The sequence below is a fragment of the Protopterus annectens genome, chromosome 9.part0, assembly GCF_019279795.1.
Source record: "Protopterus annectens isolate FY-2018-M chromosome 9.part0, PAN1.0, whole genome shotgun sequence".
NCBI lineage: Eukaryota > Metazoa > Chordata > Ceratodontiformes > Protopteridae > Protopterus > Protopterus annectens.
The window spans coordinates 865,725,744-865,732,507 of NC_056743.1; positions in this window are offsets into that span (position 1 = coordinate 865,725,744).

Genomic DNA, 6,764 nt, shown 5'->3' on the forward strand with positions numbered 1-6,764 from the left:
CATGTGGTAAGATCACAGAGCTCACAGGAAGAAGGGCATACACAATATCCAGAAAAAGGAGCTCTGATATGGTGCAATATGTATGCAAAAGAGAAAAATAAACTAATCAGTACAAAAAAGCAGCTCCAAAAATATCTGTATAGAAACATAGGCAAAGGCACCCAGATTTGAAAAATTTCACAAAAAAAATAGAAAAAAAGGGAGACAGAACACAAAGGGGAAGTTCATAGGTTCAAGGGTTCATAGGTAGGTAGTAGGCTATCGGCCCAAGGGCCTAAGTAAGCCTAGCCAACAAGGTTCCCTGGCTTACGCCACCCAAGAAAGTTAATTTCCTGTCTCCCTGTCAAGCAGAGCCACAGAAGTGATCCCTGTGTGTAGTTCCTATTTCCCATCCACTCATCAAGATTTTTCTTGAAGAGTGCTAATGAGGAACTTTACTTGACATAGATGAGTAGCTTGTTTCAGAGTATAGGAAGTCTCTGGGACAGGAATCTATCCCACCAGCATGCCCTGTTTATTGTGGTGACAAGGTTTAGGTCCCTAGAGCGTGTAGCTCAAAGGGCTTGAGATTTCTTTAGGTGTAGCATGTCCAACAGCTCTGGGTTTAACATAGCTTTATATGTTAAGCAGAGATCTCCTCGGAGTAGGCGATATGCTACAGAGTAAAGCTGGAGTTTTTTGAGACAGTCAGTGTAGGGCATCTGTTTGAGGCCAGTCATCCTCTTTGTGAGGTACGTCTGTGGCTTTTCCAGCTGCTGCAGATGTGTTGTGAGGTACATTCCAAAAGGGGTGTTGTACTCTATAATGGGTCTGATGAGTGCCGAGTAGAGGGGAACAATAACCTCTTTTTTCCTGGATGAGAACCCTTTTGAGGTGTGCCACATAATAGGATTTCCTGACTACTGCGGCAATGTGATTATCAAAGAAGAGACTACAGTCCACCGGGGTCCCAAGGTCTCTTATCACACATTCAGCATTAAGTAGACAGCCATTTATGTGGTAGTTCATGGGTACAGAGTTTTTACCAAAGGGGATGACAATGCACTTTTTGGCATTGAGCTTGAGGCCATGCCTCTGACACCAGGCATCTGTCTCAGTGAGTCCCTTCTGTAGGATGTCCACATCATTAGGGGACTCAACTATGGCTCCTAGTTTGCAGTCATCTGCAAACTTCATTAGCCAGAGGCCTTCTGTGTTATCCTGTACTTCAGAGAAATAGATACCAAACAGGAGAGGTCCCAGGACTGAATCCTGTGGTACTCCGCTTGTCACTGGTTTGAAGTCAGATTTGGAGTCTGCAACTTTTACAGTGTGGGTTCTGTCGGTGAGCCAGTTGGCAACCCATCTTGTGACGTTGGGATTTATACCTAGTTTAGTGAGTTTAGCTATAATTCCAGAATGGGGGTTGGTGTCAAAAGCATTGGCGAGGTCAAGATAGGCTGTGTGAACTACATTACCCTCATCTATAGCTTTGGTGACTGCCTCAAAGAAGTCACTCAGGTTCAGAAGGCATGATCTGCCTTTCACAAACCTGAACTGGGTGGGGTCCAGAGTTTGGAGGTTACCAATGTCTTTGTTTATGAGTTCCATGATGATACATTCCATGGCCTTGCAGACCAGGCTCATCAGGCTAATAGGGTGATAGTTCCCAGGATCAGTGGTGGCTCCCCCTTTGTGGAGTGGGATAACTGTTGCTGTGTGCCATTCAGTGGGGACAAAGTCTGACGTGAGACTATGATTGAACATGGTGCTTAGGTGGGGAGCCAGTTCATTCTGAAGTTCGTACAAAACGCAGCCTGGGATGTTGTCCGATCCCATGGATGCTGTGTTTTTGGTTTTAGAGAGTGCAGCGTTTACCTGCATAGATGTGATTACAGGGACTCTACATTCTTCCTGTATAAATATGGGCCCTTTAGGGGGTGAGAGGGGGGGGTAAAGTTAGCACTGAACCTATCTGCCAGGATGTTGGCAATATCAGCTGGTTCTGTAATTTTTGTGTCGTTGTGCTGTAACTCAGAGCAGATCTGGGTGTTGCCATTGAGATTCCTGACATAGCTATAGAATGCTTTATAGTTGCCCTTAGAATCAGTGGCGATTTTGTTTTCGTAGCTAGCTTTGGAGAATCTTATAAGGGATGTCAGCTTCTTACTGAGGCTGACCAGGGAGCTCCTCCACTCATGGGATTTTACTCTCATTTGCAACAGTTTCTTCCTTCTGTTGTAGAGTTTGTTTATGGCAGGGGACCACCAGATTTGCTTCCTTTTTTTGGAGGAAAGCATCTTGGTTCTGTTTGGGATAGCACAATCCATGCACTCATGTAAGTGCTTATACAGTGCATTTGTGTAGGATTCAGCAGTCGTAACTGTATTGTCCATCTGCATGGGTGTCATGAAGTTTGCCACTTTTGTCTTAAGAAGCATGAAGTTGGCTTTGGAGAAATTTTTTACCATGGTTTCCTTAATGGTGGGTGGGGACGTGATGTGGATATCTAGGGTGATTAGCTTATGGCCAGATCTGACCAACGAGGACTTGACTTCAGGTGTGGAACACCGGTCACTCATGTTGGTAATAACTAGATCTAGGATATTGTTGCCCCTGGTGGGGGGTGTGGATAAGTTGATCCAGGGCATTGGAATTTATGGAAGAGCTCTCTGATCTTGTAGCCCAGGCAGGTATGACCCTAGCCCTGTGTAGCATTCTGCCATCACCCAGAATGATACCGCAGTACAAGGACAAAATGATTGACTTCAACAATTGACTAAGCTTCTGGTGTCATTCTAAAGGGATTCAGTACCTGTCTGCCTGGGATGACATGGTCAACAGACCATGATGCTTTGCCAGAGATGGTCTGCACCTGTCACTCCTAGGATTCCGGATACTGGTGAAGGTTCTTGCTGCCCCTATAGTGCCTCTTTTAGGCAAGGTTCAAATGACAAATTCACCACCATAACAGGAACAGGCAAGCAAAAACTGAGGGTGATGCTACTCAATGATAGAAGTCTAAATCTCAGAATGCACTCACTCGATGCACTCCTTAAACTGGAAAACATCAATATCTGTGCAGTGACTGAGACCTGGTTCAAGGCTCCAGAAAGCACCCCTGCACTACCAGGCAATAACTCATACCACACTTTTCGGCCATGTAAGCCGGACCAGAACACCAAAGGTGGCGGTGTGTCCATATTCATTAAGGATATCCACACCTCCAGGCTAGTTGCTCAGCATAATGCATCCGAGGTTATCAAAGTGCAACTAACTCTGGACAAAACTGCAATCCAAATTGTAGCTTGCTACAGATCCCCCACCATGCCCCAGGATTCCCACTCCTCTTTTCTTGATGTACTGGAAAATATTAGGGTTCAACCAAACACCCTAATAATGGGCGATTTCAACTACCCCACCATTAACTGGGAAAACTACTCATGTACCATCTCCTTCACTCAATGCTTTCTGGAGTTCATAAACTCCAATGCCCTGGATCAACTTATCCATACCCCCCACCAGGGGCAACAGTATCCTAGATCTAGTCATTACCAACACGAGTGACCGGTGTTCCACACCTGAAGTCAACGCCTCATTGGTCCAATCCATCTATAAGCTAATCACCCTAGATATCCACATTCTGCCCCCACCCCCCATTAAGGAAACCATGGTAAAAAAATTCTCCAAGGCCAACTTCATGCTTCTTAAGACAGAAGTGGTGAACTTCATAACACCCATGCAGATGGACAATACAGTTACAACGACTGAATCCTACACAATTGCACTTTATAAGCACTTACACGAGTGCATGGATCATGCCATCCCAAACAGAACCAAGACACAATCCTCCAAAAAAAGGAAGCCAATCTGGTGGTCTCCTGCCATAAACAAACTATACAACAGAAGGAAGAAACTGTTGCAAAAGAGAGTAAAATCCCATGAGTGGTGGAGCTCCCTGGTCAGCCTCAGTAAGAAGCTGTGATCTCTGATAAAATCCTCCAAAGCTAGTTATGAAAACAAAATCACCACTGATTCTAAAGACAACCACAAAGCATTCTATATCTATGTCAAGAATCTCAATGGCAACACTCAGATCTGCTCTGAGTTACAGCACAATGGCACTAAATATACAGACCCAACTGATATTGCCAACATCCTGGCAGATAGGTTCAGTGCTAACTTTACCTCCCCCCTCACCCCCTAAAGGACCCATCTCTATACTGGAAGAATGTAAAGTTCCTGTAATCACGGCTGCACAGGTAAAAACCACACTCTCCAAAGCCAAGAACACAGCATCCATGGGACCAGACAACATCCCAGGCTGCATTCTACATGAACTACAGAACAAACTGGCACTCCACCTAAGTACCATGTTCAATCATAGCCTCACCTCAGGCTTTGTGCCCGCTGAATGGTGCACAGCAACGGTTATCCCACTCCACAAGGGGGGAGCCACCACGGACCCCAGGAGCTACTGCCCCATTAGCCTGACAAGCCTGGTCTGAAAGGCCATAGAACTTATAAACAAAGACATTTGTAATCTCCAAACTCTGGACCCCACCCAGTTCAGGTTTGTAAAAGACAGATAATGTCTCCTAAACCTGATAGACTTCTTTGAAGCAGTCACCAAAGGCATAGATGAGGGTAAGGTGGTTTACACAGCCTATCTAGATCTTGCCAAGGCATTCGACACCCTCCCCCACTCTGGAATTATAGATAAACTCACTAAACTAGGTATAAATCCCTATGTCACAAGATGGGTTGACAACTGGCTCACTGACAGAACCCACACTGTGAAAGTAGCAGACTCCAAATCCGACCTCAGACCAGTGACAAGTGGAGTACCACAGGGTTCAGTCCTGGGTCCTCTCCTGTTTGGTATCTACTTCTCTGAAGTACAGGCCAACACAGAAGGTCTTTGGCTAGCGAAGTTTGCAGATGACTGCAAACTAGGAGTCATAATCGAAACTCCTAACGATGTGGACATCCTACAAAAGGGCCTCACTGAGACAGATGCCTGGTGTCAAAGCCATGGCCTCAAGCTCAATGCCAAAAAGTGCATTGTCATCCCCTTTGGTAAAAACTCTGTACCCATGAACTACAACATAGGTGGTAGTAAACTTAACACTGAAAGTGTAATAAGAGACCTTGGAACATAGGTGGACAGTAGTCTCTCCTTTGATAATCACATTGCCACAGTAGTCAGGAAATCTTTCTACATGGCACACCTCATCACAAAAGGTTTCTCATCCAGAAAAAAAGAGGTCATTGTTCCCCTCTACTCAATACTCATTAGACCCATTATAGAGTACAATGCCCCTTTTACTATATACCTCACAAGACATCTACAACAAATGGAAATGCTGCAGAAATACTTCACAAAGAGGATTACCAGCCTCAAACAGATGACCTATGCAGACCATCTCAAAAAACTCCAGCTTTACTCCATCGCATATCGCCTACTCAGAGGTGATCTCTACCAAACATACAAAGCTATGTCAAACCCAGAGCTGTTGGACATGCTCCACTTAAAGAAATCCCACTCCCTCTGAGCTACACGCTCTAGGGACCTAAACCTTGTCACCACAATAAACAGAACATGCTGGAGGGATAGATTCCTGTCCCAGAAACTTCCCATACTCTGGAATAAACTACCTATCTATATCAAACAAAGCTCCTCATTAGCACTCTTCAAGAAAAATCTTGATGATTGCATGGGAAATAGGAAATTTACCCCGGGGATCACTTCTATGGCTCTGCTCGATAGTGGCACAGGAAAATAATTTTCTTGGGTGGCAAAAGCCAGGGTACCTTTTTGACTGGGCTTGTGTAGGCTCTAGGACTGATAGCCTAGTACCTACCTATGAACCTATGAACCAGAGTCCTTCCATGTTGGCTTGGACTTCTGAGAAGTAGATGCCAAACAGGAGAGGACCCAGGACCGATCTCTATGGGACTCCACTCGTGACTGGTTAGCAGTCTGACTTAGAGTCCACTACTTTTGCACTGTGGGTGCTATCTGTGAGCCAATTTGCAACCCACATAATGATATAGGGGTTGATGCCTAGTTTGCTGAGTTTGTCAATAATTCCTGAGTGATTCTTCCAGTACTGAGATTGGTCCTTTGGGGGGCGGTAAAGTTGGCACTGAATCTGTCAGCCAGTATGTTGGCAATATCTTTTGGCTCAGTATAGCAGGTACCATTGTGCAGTAACTCAGAGCAAATCTGGGTATTGCCATGGAGATTCTTGATATAACTATAGACGGCTTTGTGGTTGTTTTCAGTGTCTGCTGCAATTCTGCCCTCATAGCTGGCTTTGAAGATTTTGATGAGGGATCTCAACTTTTTGTTGAGGTCAATAAGGGAATTTTTCCAGTCTTGGGACTTCAGCTTTTTCTGCAACAGTTTCTTCCTTCTGTTGAAGAGTTTATTAATGGCAGGGGACCACCAGATTGGCTTCCTTTTTTTGAAGGAGAGCATCTTTATTCTGTTGGGTATGGCTAGTTCCATGCATTTATGTACATGTTAGTACAGTGCATTGGTGTATGATTTGGCAGTCATACATCTATTTTCCATTGGCATGGGTGCCGTGAAGTTAGCCACATCTGTTTTTAGGAGTCCAAAGTCTGCTTTGGAGAAGTTTTTCATAGTGGATACCTTTGCGGGGGTTGTGGATGAGATGTGTATTTCCATGGTGATTAGTTTGTGGTCAGATCTAACCAGGAAGGAATTGACTATTGGTGTAGAGCATCGGTTGCCCATGTTAGTAATAACCAGGTCA